The sequence below is a fragment of the Coregonus lavaretus genome, assembly GCF_964263955.1.
Source record: "Coregonus lavaretus genome assembly, chromosome: 21".
Classification (NCBI taxonomy): Eukaryota; Metazoa; Chordata; class Actinopteri; order Salmoniformes; family Salmonidae; genus Coregonus; species Coregonus lavaretus.
Genome location: NC_140008.1, coordinates 31,937,055 through 31,951,307, shown reverse-complemented (window position 1 = coordinate 31,951,307; position 14,253 = coordinate 31,937,055).

Sequence of the window (14,253 nt, the reverse complement as noted above, 5' to 3'; positions counted from 1 at the left end):
AAGTTCTTGATGATCCTGGTTGATTTAGGTGTAATCTTACTAGCAGCAATATCCTTGCCTGTGAAGCCCTTTTTGTGCAAAGCAATAATGACGGCACGTGTTTCCTTGCAGGTAACCATGGATAACAGAGGAAGAACAATGATTTCAAGCACCACCCTGCTTTTAAAGCTTCCAGTCTGTTATTCTAACTCAATCAGCATGACAGAGTGATCTCCAGCCTTGTCCTCGTCAACACTCTCACCTGTGTTAACGAGAGAATCACTGACATAATGTCAGCTGGTCCTTTTGTGGCAGGGCTGAAATGCAGTGGAAATGTTTTTTGGGGATTAAGTTCATTTTCATGGCAAAGAGGGACTTTGCAATTAATTGCAATTCATCTGATCACTCTTCATTATATTCTGGAGTATATGCAAATTGCCATCATAAAAGCTGAGGCAGCAGACTTTGTGAAAATTAATATTTGTGTCATTCTCAAAACTTTTGACCACGACTGTACTGTAGTTAGTTCAAGGTTCCTGTTTGTGATGCATGAAGAATGTACTGACTGACGCGAATTTGCCTGAAACTGTGTTCTTCCGCTTCTCTATCGTTCGCTATGTACTTCAGTCAGACTGCCATCAATTAAGTCGTTGGTGGTGACGTAAAAATTAGGGATGTTGTACAAAACGAAGACCTCAGCAATTATTGGATTTTGTGGATATGAATATTACCTTTAATATTAAGTGGTTGAAAAAATGCATATAATCTTATCCTAACCCTAACCCTAACCCTAATATAATTACATCTATTTGAATAAATTAAAGCTCTCGGTAACAACAAATAATAACAGAATTGACACAGCCGATCTGGTCTGTCTATTAATATCTTCCCCTCTCGGGAGGTTGTGTGTCTGTATACACACTCCATATACTGAAACATTTACCAGGCAAGTCAGGACTCCTGCTTGGTCTGTCATCTTCGGCGGCTGAAGCTGGTCCTGGTCTCCAAAGTCGCTTTCTCAGGTTCCTGAGGCGTTCCTCAAGGAAACCAGTAGAAGGACGGTGGCGTCATCCTTGCGTGTACCAAGCATCCTTGAAGATAAGTCTGTCATTAATGATGTAACTAGATCACTCACGTTTCTCCAAACCTCTCGGGGCTTGCCACAATGGCTTTGCCCTCCAATGTGGTACTGAGTATTTCTAGAATATTCGGAATATTCACTCATTCACTCACACAGAGAGAGAGCGCGAGAGATAGATATCAACAAATACCTTACAATTAGCTATATTCCGTGACAACATGTAAAGCATCAACGTTAAAGTGTAGGTAGCATAAACTTAACCACATGTAACATATTGATTTGCATTAGTATACGCATTAAAAGTCCCAATGCAAAGTTACACCTCACTTTTCTATTTTCCGAGTTATTACATAAAACTGATCAGAATTTAGAAGAATGCCTAAGTCATGCCAGACATTTTTTTCTGGGGGGGAGATGTAATATGGAGGACCCGGCAAGCCAGCCTATTCCCTATAATGTAAACTCCAACAAAAATAACTTCAAATTAAACCAAATCGTTTGGACTACTGGTTTCAATAAAATGTTCAGCCAATTTACAAGCAAATAGATTATGAATATATTATTACAAATCAGCTTGCAAGTTTACTAGCCAACTAGCCTGCTAACTTTAGCCCAACCAGCCTGCTAACATTAGCCCTACCATCATGCTAACATTATGTTAGCACTGCATGAGTTGGCCAGTTGCTATCAACACCTAGCTTACAGCTACATTAAAGTAAACCAACGTTTTTGAAATAAATAACCACATCTAACCAGTTATCAAAGAATGTTATATGCAGTTAATGTTATCTTAGCCAGCAAATTAGCCAGCCAGTTAACGTTAGCTATTTGAGCCAGATAGCTAGCCTAGCCAGCTAATGTTACATCAATGAAGATCAGTGAACACAGGCAGTAACCCACAGAACACAACTGCCTCCAGCAGATAAAGAAAAATGCCAAGAGAGAGCGGAGACTTACATATTGACGGCTGGGGCCCATCATGGTAAGGACTGTAGGCTGAGTTAGCTACCAAATAAAGCAAGAGCCAGGGAGAGAGGCACTTCTGTTGTGAGAAGCCTAGCTATTTTAGCCAGCTAACTAGGCTTGCCAGCTAGCATATCACTGCAGAGGAAACTTCAGCCAGATATGAAATGTCAAAATGTCAGACAAAAGCAGCGACTCCGAGCATAGCAGGAACTCTGTTCCCCTGGGCCTGACCTTTTTGGAGAATCTGATAAAGTCAAGGTAGTGCTAAAGCAGGCAGCTGAGTCATTGATTACTTTCCCGATTTGATCCCGAAGCAAGGCACCGAGAGCGCGCTGGTGCTGGACTTGTAGTGCAGAATGTGGCTCCACGTGTGGGGAATGTTGATTGGTAATATGGCTAGCTAGTTTGCTGCTGAGAATACATCCTATAATGTCACATCCTTCGTAACTACGGCTGAGTCATGTAAAAATAACTTGTTGTAGGTGCTCGTGCAGCAGGTGTATTGCCATGCCAACAGCCATGGAGTCTGTGTGCTGTCAGGAACACCGGGTCCACGATGACAGAGGAGGGAGTGGGTTGTATAAAGCAACATTCTGGCTTCCCCACGGTCTGTCTGGATGTCAATGTGCTGCACACAGCCTACAATACCTACCGGCAGGACTACGCCCAAGGACCTGACAGTACATACTCAACACAAGTTAGTTAATCTATAAATAGAATCCTCACAAATCTAATGCAATAATGAAATCAAATCATGTTAAACCACTCCCCTTACAAATAGTAATACACTTTTTCCCTTTCTTTTTCAAAAGTTCAGACAGTTGCCTTCAGGCAATTCATCAGCTGGAATTGGGGCTATCTGGGATAGTACAACCATGTGCCAATTCCAGTGTGTGCAGTTAATGGGATAATAAATAGGTTCCCAAATTAGGAGAACATGCCCTTTATGGGCTTCAAGTACCATAAAAAGAATTCAAGCATGTTTTTACCTTTTTATTAAGTTATAGAAAATATATGTTATACCAATACTGGTACATCACTTTGTCATGGGTCTGTCACATTTCACTTAGTGGCCACAGTACACATAATAATTATATTTAAAATACAATAGCAATAAAAATAACATTTAGAAATACAATAAATAATTGTAGATATTTTTGTACATTTCTTTATGGATGAACGAGTTCCACTCTGAAAGCTTGGTGGCAGCAGCAGAGACGTGCAGTGCTTGGTATTTTGGAGGCTCAAGGAGCCCAACGTCTTGTTACAGGCCCAAAGTGCTGCTTACTCTTATCAAATTATCTCAGCTCAGTAATGGGAAGTAAACATGGGCAGAGGAGGAACAACTCTGTGTAAAAAAAACCAACTAATGACAGATACAGATCTACTCTAGCAGACAGACAGGAATCCGCTTAGGGCTGGATGCAGGTGTTGATGACAGCATGACATTAGAAGGCTGATGTTGGACTGAGGTGGTATTCAGGTTCCTAGAGGAAGAGGTAGGGAGAAAGAAAGAAAAAGAAAGTAGGATGTTACTCAAGTTCTCACATAATTTAAAACATAGGCTTTGAATCATATTATGACACCACATATTACCAATATGATAACAACAATACTTACTGCATGGAAGACTGGTGTGGATACAGGTGTGTTGATGGCAGCGTGACATTAGAAGGCTGATGTTGAACTGAGGTGGTATTCAGGTTCCTAGAAGAAGAGAGAGGGAGAAAGACAGAAATGGAAATGATGATGTTACTCATGTTGTCACATAGCACAGCACATTGACATCCAGGCTGACTGTGGGGAAGCCAGAATGTTGCGTTATACAACCCACATCTTCCTCTGTCATCGTGGACGTTGGAGAGGGAAGGTCGACAGGATTCTACGGGTCAACATTAGACACCTTGCCTGTGTGGGGCTCAGTCACAGGCAGGACAAGTACAAGAGAGGGGGACAGGATGCTATGGGTCAACATTAGACACCTTGCCTGTATCAACAGTGACTCCAACTTCAACCCATGGGAAGAAGAGAGTGGGAGCAAAATAAAGACTTTAGGCAGACCAATAGGCAGGCCGGGAGCTACCTTGTTTTCTTCATGTGACTATGTGTATCGGGTCATAGTACACAAACAAGTGATAACGTTAGTTCCGTTTCACCTCATATCTCCACACATCTGTGCCATTGGAAGATAGTAAAAGACAGGATGAACTGAAAAACTGTGGTCACTCTCAGATGCTCTTTCTCTTGACTGTGTGACCAAGTTGAACAGAAGCAAAGATGAGGGGAGACAATACAGGTCTGTTCTGTTAATAAAACTATCCCATCCTCGTTGTGGAAATTCTAATCAAGTGAGAGAGACTGTGATTTCTTCAAACAATTAATCTTTATTTGATGTTGATTAATTATTGCAATAATGGGGCTCTCAATGAATCACCTATGGGCCCCACCTGTTTTGAGCCCCACATTTCTGGGCTTGCCTGTTTTGCATGTTATTTTGGCATTAATACATGTCACATATCAGTTTGCAAACAATGTAAAAAAAAAAAAAAAAAAAAGTATATCATTGAGTTAATAAAGCCACAAACATGGTCTCTTTTTTGCTTTCTTGAGTAAGGCAGCTCCAAAATGCAGCTGTTTCAGCCTAGCTCAGTGATTTCTGTGGTGGGGGGGCAGCCAGCGGAAAATGCGTAGCGTAGGTGTTGGTAATGTTCTTCAGTTGCGCCATGATTAACTCAGTGTTCTGTCACTCGTGGGGACAGTTCGTCAGGGTAGAGCTCGAAAATTCAAGCCCCTTGGGTGCTGCCATAGTTACATTAGAAGTGCCCATCCAAGAAGGCTCAAGGTCATTGGCAACAGATAAAATGACATCAAATCACATTATTTATACACAGTAGCTTTGATTGGACTGATCATGTCAACATCATACTTTCAAAATCTTAGCTTGTAGTCATCATGAATTACATTTGAGTCATTTAGCAGACTCTCTTATCCAGAGCGACTTACAGTTAGTGAGTGCATACTTTTTTTCATTTTTCTTTCATACTGGCCCCCCGTGGGAATCGAACCCACAACTCTAGCGTTGCAAGTGCGATGCTCTACCAACTGAGCTACACGGGACTACACTGAGCTACACGGGACTACAAGTCGACAATCTACTAGCAAATCCTTTTTAATCCGTGTCATATGAAGAGAAATAATGAAGAGAAATTATAGACTAAATGTATCGGTGCTCATCGGCCATTGGACATAAACATTACACAACAAGTTGGAAATCGCAAATTCAACAATGAGTGGTTTGGAAGGAATCAGTGACAGTGGCTAACTGCAAGCATTGCAAAGCAATCACTAGCCTGATATTCAGTGGAGTTGCTGTGTGGTCCCAAATCTGGGCTCTCTTTTCCAAGTTTAAAATGATAAACATTCAAAATTGGCTATGCTGTCAATGAAGCATGATTTGTGCCATGCTAAAAACAACTGTTAACTCGGAACTATGAAAACTTGACTTCAGTGAGTTCAAGACAACTGGGAAGTCTGGAAAAAACAAGCTCTGACTGGGAAAATACATTTTGAACGTTCATCCAACTCGGAATTGTAAATCCGGAACTCGGACCTCTTTCTAGAGCTACAGTGCCTTGCAAAAGTATTCATCCCCCTTGGCGTTTTTCCTATTTTGTTGCATTACAACCTGTAATTTAAATTGATTTTTATTTGGATTTCATGTAATGGACATACATAAAATTGTCCAAATTGGTGAAGTGAAATTAAAAAAATAACTTGTTTTAAAAAATTCTAAAAAATTAATAACGGAAAAGTGGTGCGTGCATATGTATTCACCCACTTTGCTATGAAGCCCCTAAATAAGATCTGGTGCAACCAATTACCTTCAGAAGTCACAGAATTAGTTAAATAAAGTCCACCTGTGTGCAAGCTAAGTGTCACATGATCTGTCACATGATCTCAGTATATATACACCTGTTCTGAAAGGCCCCAGAGTCTGCAACACCACTAAGCAAGGGGCACCACCAAGCAAGGGGCACCATGAAGACCAAGGAGCTCTCTAAACAGGTCAGGGACAAAGTTGTGGAGAAGTACAGATCAGGGTTGTGGAGAAGTACAGTGAGTTGGATGAAGCTACATCTCCGGTAGTCAGATATTCTGTTCTTGCACCCTTGGGCCAGAATATTTGGAATTCCTTTACCTGATAAATAAGTGGCATGAATGAGTAAATGTACCAAACATAGAACTTCAGATAGACTCTTTATACAAAAGTATGTGGACACCACTTCAAATTAGTGGATTCAGCCACACCCGTTGCTGACAGGTGTATAGAATCGAGCACACAGCAATGCAATTTCCACATTGGAGGTAGAATGGCCTTACTGAAGAGCTCAGTGACTTTCAACGTGGCACCGTCATAGGATGCCACCTTTCCAACAAGTAAGTTTGTCAAATTTCTGCCCCGCTAGAGCTGCCCCGATCAACTGTAAGTGCTGTTATTGTGAAGTGGAAATGTCTAGGAGCAACAACGGCTCAGCCGCGAAGTGGTAGACCACACAAGCTCACATAATGGGACCACCGAGTGCTGAAGAGCATAGCGTGTAAAAATTGTCTGTCCTCGGTATAGCTCTCCGCCATTGGACTCAAGCAGTGGAAACACGTTTTCTGGAGTGATGAATCACGCTTCACCATCTGACAGTCTTACGGACGAATCAGGGTTTGGCAGATGCCAGGAGAATGCATAGTGCCAACTGTCAAGTTTGGTAGATGAGGAATAATGGTCTGGGGCTGTTCTTCATGGTTTGGGCTAGGCCCCTTAGTTCCAGTGACAGGAAATCTTAACGCTACAGCATACAATGACATTCTAGATGATTCTGTGCTTCCAACTTTGTGGCAACAGTTTGGAGAAGGCCCTTTCCTGTTTCAGCATAACAATGCCCCTGTGCACAAAGCAAAGTCCATACAGAAATGGTTTGTCGAGATCGGTGTGGAAGAACTTGACTGGCTTGAACAGAGCTCTGACCTCAACCCCATCGAACACCTTCGGGATGAATTGGAACGCAGACTGCAAGCCAGGCCTAATCACCCAACATCAGTGCCCGACCTCACTAATGCTCTTGTGGCTGAATGGAAGCAAGTCCCCGCAGCAATGTTCCACCATCTAGTGGAAAGCCTTCCCAGAAGAGTGGGGGCTGTTATACCAGCAAAGGGGGGACCAACTCCATATTAATGGCCATGGTTTTGGAAGGAGATGTTCGACGAGCAGGTGTCCACATACTTTTGGTAATGTAGTGTATCTCGACCCAGTCATGACTATTTAATAAAACAATACATAATTTAAGTTTCTTTCCAGCTAATGTCTTAGTTACATGATTGTATAACTAGCAAAGGAGTTTTGAAGTTGAGGTTGCAGTATTTATGAAGTTTGGCAATGAGGACGAAAACTAGCATAGTTCAGCTAGACAGCTGAGCGCATATGCACACTAGGCTAATTCAGGAGACAGATTGTAGTTTTTATGCCCTTACATTTACATAATGGTTACCTGAAGAAAAATGGGGGAGGGTCATGCTTGTTTAAATTTCAGTCAGGGGAAGGGTTCAGATTTTAAAAAAATCTAGTCCAGGGGAGGGCCAAATAATTTGTAATTGATTACATTTCAATATTTCTCAGTGTTTTATAATTAGTTGCTTATTAGGCTATATATATCGATGTGTTCCAGATGCCGTCCCTCATCTCATTCTCTGCTGGGCGCGCAATATCAAGTGCGCTATAGGCTATTTAGTGTAGTCTCAATCCAATTATCCATAGCCTATAGGCTATACGAAGAGCATGCTCGGAGAAGCACAGAGCAACGTTATATTTCTAAGAAAATGTACTTCCTTCCTGAGTCTTTTGCGCTGCTCGGATGCTGTAAATAAATCATTTTTAATTAAGCCTTGTCCAAAAAAATGCAATATCGTGCTCGCAGACAAGCCTATACGTTCTGTTCAGTTTGAGAAGGAGAGCATGAATATGAGCAGGAGGACCGGAGGTCAACATTGATAGGTTGCTACCATCATAATTGATTTCAATAAAAACAATATGTTTCTTGCCCATTTATGTATTTATCAGAGGTATTGACCTCACAATAAGCCAGATTCAAGTAACTTGGTGCTGAAATTTGAAGCGGAAGCTGTGCCACAATCGAAACAATCATGGTGCTGAAAGGAGGAACATTCGAGTAGGCATAATTCATTTAAAATGTCTTCATTTTAATTTGACTTTACTAACAACAAGAGGGCTTTATGAGCATATTTCTTCCTATTTTAGAAATAAGAGGTATGCCTACCCAGGGGTGCAACTTTCACTAGGGATGGGGGGACATGTCCCCCCCACATTCTGAAACAGCATTTTTGTACCCCCCAGTTTTATCATTGGAATGTGATACAAAACGCGGCAACGGTGTGCTTTAGGACCAGTTGTATTGTTTATCGGACTGGATAAAAAAACTAACAAAAAAAATGATGTCCCCCACACTTCTAAAACCAAGTTGCACCCCTGTGCCTACCTGTTTGACAGACAAAATTAGGCTATAGGCTGCTATCCATACATCTTTTGGACAATTCCTCCAAACGCCATGCACTCTTTAAAAAGCCTATCTCCGTGTCAGTGAAGGGCTGTTAAGGTAAACCCAGGACTCGAATTGAGGGGGAATGAGAGGGTATGCCATAAGCCTAACTTTTATTAAAGAAAATGGCAAAAAGCATAGGCCTACTAGGTGGCATTTATTAATGGATGCCAAGAGAAGCAGGGTTTCCCCCAAGAATTGACCAATAAAAATATTTAAAACATAAAATAATTGATATTTTGTCTCTCTGTTTCAAAAAGTTCTTTCAATTCGCAAGAGGCTGAATGTATCTCACAGGAGAAAGCATCCGAGCAAGTAAAACAGCGCCCCTCTGTCTCTTTATGTGTAGGCCTCCCTTGACAAAAAAAAGTATAACAAATTAGCCAATCAGCATTGAGCTAAACTGAGTGAGCTCAACTGTGAATGGTCCTGGCGCACCAAAAGAAAGTGTAAAGGGAAGCCATCTTGGATTTGGTGTCACTACTATGAAATCCCATTGAGAGCATACGTCATTGACAGAAAAGCGTGTATTGTTGCATCTCATTGTTTTGTGGTCCTCCTAGCTAAAATTGTCCCTTTCTTAAATTAGCTATGGGTGGAGATAGGGATTTGGACTTGTGGTTTTACTTAATTATCCGTACTGCCAATGATTATGAAGGCGATTCTGATCCAACCATTAATTCATACATTGTTGTGCCCCTGGCCTGAGAGGATGGAAGTTCAATATGTAGCTAGCTGTAGAAGGCTAATGTTAATTAGCTAACGTTGCGCATGAATAGAAGTTAGGCTAGCGAGCAAGCATTTTAGCCACGTAGCCTAGGACAACAAAAAATAAAAGCGTGTACTGTATGACAGAGTCATAGACCATTTAAGCAACATGAAAGAGGAGAATGGCATTGGCATTTCTCTACAAGTAGGGTGAGTCAACATGTTTTTTCTACTTGCACGCATGCATGCACACACACACACACACACACAGACAGACTGAAATGAGTACCATGGACAGCCACATCATTTTTAGCTTACTTTGATTGGACTATATAGTTTTTTGTATTTTTTAGTTTATTAGAATAAGCATAGGTGATTAGATGACGTATAATGGTGCTGGAATAATGGAGGCAGCTCCTGTTTTCTTTGCGACTTGGTAACTCTCAGTGGTTCTAAATCAATAGTTGTTTAGTAGTCCGAAAATGTCGGAAACATTACCTTGCTTGACCATGCTGTAGGTCACGTAACAGTTTGTTACATGCAATATGTTTTGTGGACTTCACCGGACAGATGTTGCTCTCCGGTTTTTGTAATGAAACAAATGTGTGGTTGAATTTATTCTGCCACTGTGTCTTCTTATTGTCTCAGCCATAGGCCTATATATAACGACATCAAGTGCAAGGCATATTAACTAATTATAGAGCAAATAATGCCATTATCACAACACAGGTTGTAACATGGCTTTTTTTCTGGATTGGCTTACCCAGTGCTTTTACCCACGCACCACTACTGGTAATTTATACCATACACTTTTACGACATTAATTTGATTTTAATAAAGTTGAATTACTAACTAACAATGGAACGTTCCTCATAAAAATTGAAGATGGGACTTTAAATGGGTGTTCAAACTATGTGGTCACTAAAGAGCCCATGGCACTTATTGCAAGAGGGGGTCGGGTTCCCCTACACTGTAAAGAGCTTTGGATGCCTAGAAAAGTGCCATGTAAGTCCAATCAGTTATTATTATTATTATTATTATTATTATTATTATTATTATTATTATTAAATGTTTTGCTATCTTCCCTAGCTTGAAGACCATGCCTTTGTACAGAGACGGAAACTGGTACAAAATACCACAAAAGATGGACTGCAAGGCTATAATAGACATCTCCCACGTTATCCTGGTTTTAAGGTAAATATGAAAAAGTATATAAAGGTCTAGGCCTAATGTTGGCCAAAGTCTAAGGCTCTGTTTACACAGGCAGCCCAATTTCAATTATGGGCAAAAGAGCTGATTGGTCAAAAGATGAATTAGTGAAAAAAATATCAGAATTGGTCTGTCTGTGTAAACACAGCCTAACGCTGTACATAATAACAGTACACATGTAACAAATACTACATTATTTGATGTCTAGATTGAGGAAAGTACAGTTCGCTCTAAAAAGGAGACCTCCCAAGCTCTGATGTCAGCACTAAGTGAAAAACCCTGCTTAGTGAAGGCAGAGGTTGTCTACTGCGTCAGGTTCCCCTCTCTCTCTGATTGTAGCGCACATGCAGTTGCTGGCCTGGTATATATATATATATATATATATATATATATATATATATATATATATATATATATATATATATATATATATATATATATATATATATATATATATATATATGTGTGTATGAATGCTGAGTAGGTTACCCCTTACCCACTTATGGGACCTTGTGCTGGGGACAATAAAAGGCCACTCTAAAATGTGCAGTTTTGTCAAATGCCACAGATGTCTCAAGTTTTGAGGAAGCGTGCAATTGGCATGATGACTGCAGGAATGTCCACCAGAGCTGTTGCCAGAGAATGTAATGTTCATTTCTCTACCATAAGCCGCCTCCAATGTTGTTTTAGAGAATTTGGCAGTACGTCCAACCGGCCTCACAACCACAGACCACGTGTAACCACGCCAGCCCAGGACCTCCACATCCAGCTCTTCACCCGGACAGCTGATGAAACTGAGGAGTATTTCTGTCTGTAATAAAGCCCTTTGTGGGGAAAAACTAATTCTGATTGGCTTGGCCTGGCTGCCCAGTGGGTGGGCCTGGCTCCCAAGTGGGTGGGCCTATGGCTGCGCCCCTGCCCAGTCATGTGAAGTCCATAGATTAGGGCCTAATGAATTTATTTCAATTGACTGATTTCCTTATGAACTGTAACTCAGTAAAATCGTTGAAATTGTTGCATGTTGCGTTTATATTTTTGTTCAGTATACATCCAACAGGCAGCTGATGTTAGGGAAGCTGTAGAAGCAAGGCCGAGAGAAGATACAGCCGCTGACTGTCTGGTGTGAGAAAGATGACTGAAATGAAGCGTCATCTAAACACCTTTGTAGTTGTAGCTTTTCCATAGAGAGCAGTCACCTACTCACAGGCGGTATTACCCGACTGACAGTGACATAAGAAATGTCATGTTTAAGATCAAGGAGGGCACAAGAGACTCCAACATTGCTGCTCCTTCAAATTTTCCTGGTCAATCTAAATTTAAGTGACAGAACAGTTAGTCAGTTCCGTTAATAATTCAGAAAGAATAGTCTTATTGTTGTGTATGTCTATGTAACGAGTCCTTACCTCTTCCACTGGCCCTGGTTGATAAATGGTCTTCCAAGATGGGCTACTTCGTCCACTAAAGGCCTAATTTGAACATTCTGTTCAACTTAATAAAAACATGTTTTCTCAATTCAATATGTTAAAAAAATTACTATAGTAAGTGCCAAATAAAGTAACAGGGTTGTAGTTTTCATCTAAAATCAGCCGGAAATCAGCCAATTTCCGAACTTTACATTTCTGTGAAGCTGTGTACATTTTACTTGTGGATTTTGTGTGTCAATGTGTTTGTCTACATGCCATTTTAAAAACAATGCAGCTATTGGAGTAAACCTATTTTGACAAGAAGGGCAAACATCATGATAAGGTTGCAAGCTGAGTTTGAATAAGACATCCGATTATCACTTCGCATTTAGATCGTTTGGTTTTATTATAGCTAATAATGCTGCATTCAAAACAACTGGGAACTCAGAAATCTCTGACTTCAGTGCATTCAAGACAACTGGGAACTCAGAAAAAAAACTAGCTCCAGCTGGGAAAAATCGTTTTGAAAGGTCATCCACTCGGAATTCCAAGTGGGAAACTCTGGCAATTTTCTAGAGCTCCGACTTTCCGACCTGAAGATCACTGACGTCGTGATTTGACCTAGTTTTTTTTCGAGTTCACAGTTGTCTTGAAAGAAATGCATCTCTTGTATGCCCCTGTAAACCGGTCGGCATACACGTCATCACACTCCCTCATCTGATTAGTCATTTCCCACAAACCGCAAGCCGGCATACGCATCATCACACCCCCTAGTCTGATTGGTCGTTGCCCGAGAACCGTAAACCAGCATACGTGTCATCACACTCCCTCATCTGATTGGTCAAGTAGGCAGGCCTTATGACTTTGTGGCTGTGGTAACTAGTACCAACCCATACACAACCTCAAGGGGCCAGGGTTTCGGTCTTGAAGCATGGTTTTGACTGCTCCTACAGTTTTGCTTCGGTACTGCAGTTTAACTGACGCCCGGCACAGAAATACAATTTCTATACATGGCCACATAGAGAAGTCAGGTTAGAAAATTCCTAATAAGACACTTTAGTCATCACCTTTGTGCACAAATCATTAAGGGTGTGCCGACATGGCCATACTCGTATTCGTAATCGTATCCGTAAATTGACAGTTGATGATACTCGTGATCGGAAAAACTGAAGTGTTTTAATATGCCTAAATAGGTGTTGGCAAAATACCTCTATGCACGTTCTCACTACAAAAAAGCTGCAGATTAGGAGCAGCTTGCGGAGGGGTGGGTGTCTGTGTGTGTGTCTGTGTGTCCTCAACTTGCAGGAGGCAGCCAAGTTTGCTGTAACTCAGTCAGAATGTGCATTAGCGTTTCATCTTTTTTCCCTAAACAAAAGGTATGATGGGTCAACTGACTGTCTGGTGTGAGAAATATGACTGAAATGAAGCGATAAAAATATGTTGCATAAAGCTTACTTCATTATTTTCACTGCATCAGGGATAGTGTACACATACGTTTTGGCTTTGCAGCCTTCAGTGTGTAGGTACATTTTTTTTTAAACATAATTTGTGTGAACAACCTACCCTTGCCCCACTTGTTAGATATTATGCACATTGATAGCTTGATAGCAAAGTTCCTCTCTATGTGATTGATCATAGTAGCAGGCAGAATACATCTAAATGATTAGAATGAAAACATGCGAGGAAAAGCGATCGGCTGAAATTATGAAGCGAGTGGATGGAGAAATACAGTTTCAATGCAGCAGGATCAACGTACCTTTACAGACAGGCAAACTAGCCAGTTGAGCTATTTAGACCAGTGGTTCCCAACCTTTTTTGGGTACTGTACCCCTAAAACACTTTGACCTGCCTGAAGTACCCCCTCATGCACGTGCGACAGGCATGATTCCTAAATTAGCTATAAATTGTTTGTTTTTTATGCACCCAGTCAAGTTTGGCAGACTTGTTTTCAATGTCAGGGAAGTAGGAGTTGAACTCAACTGTTGAGTTTGGATAAATGTGAGCTTACTATTTGGACCATAGGAGCTCTATCAACATCACCTGTAGAAAGGTACTGTAGGTGTCAAGCTGCTGGAAACAACTTACAGTATATCCCCACCTTCACATTTCCTCTCCCAGAGTTCGATCTTCATGAATCCACACACTTTGTCATACGTTTAGAATGTGTTTGTCTTTAACTTGCAGAGTTAGATTCAGGTTGTTCAGTTTGATGAACACATCAGCAAGATAGGCAAGGCGGGCTCCCCAGTCTGTGTCCTCGAACACAGCCACAAGGGGGTGTGAGTGCTCAGACAGAAAATCA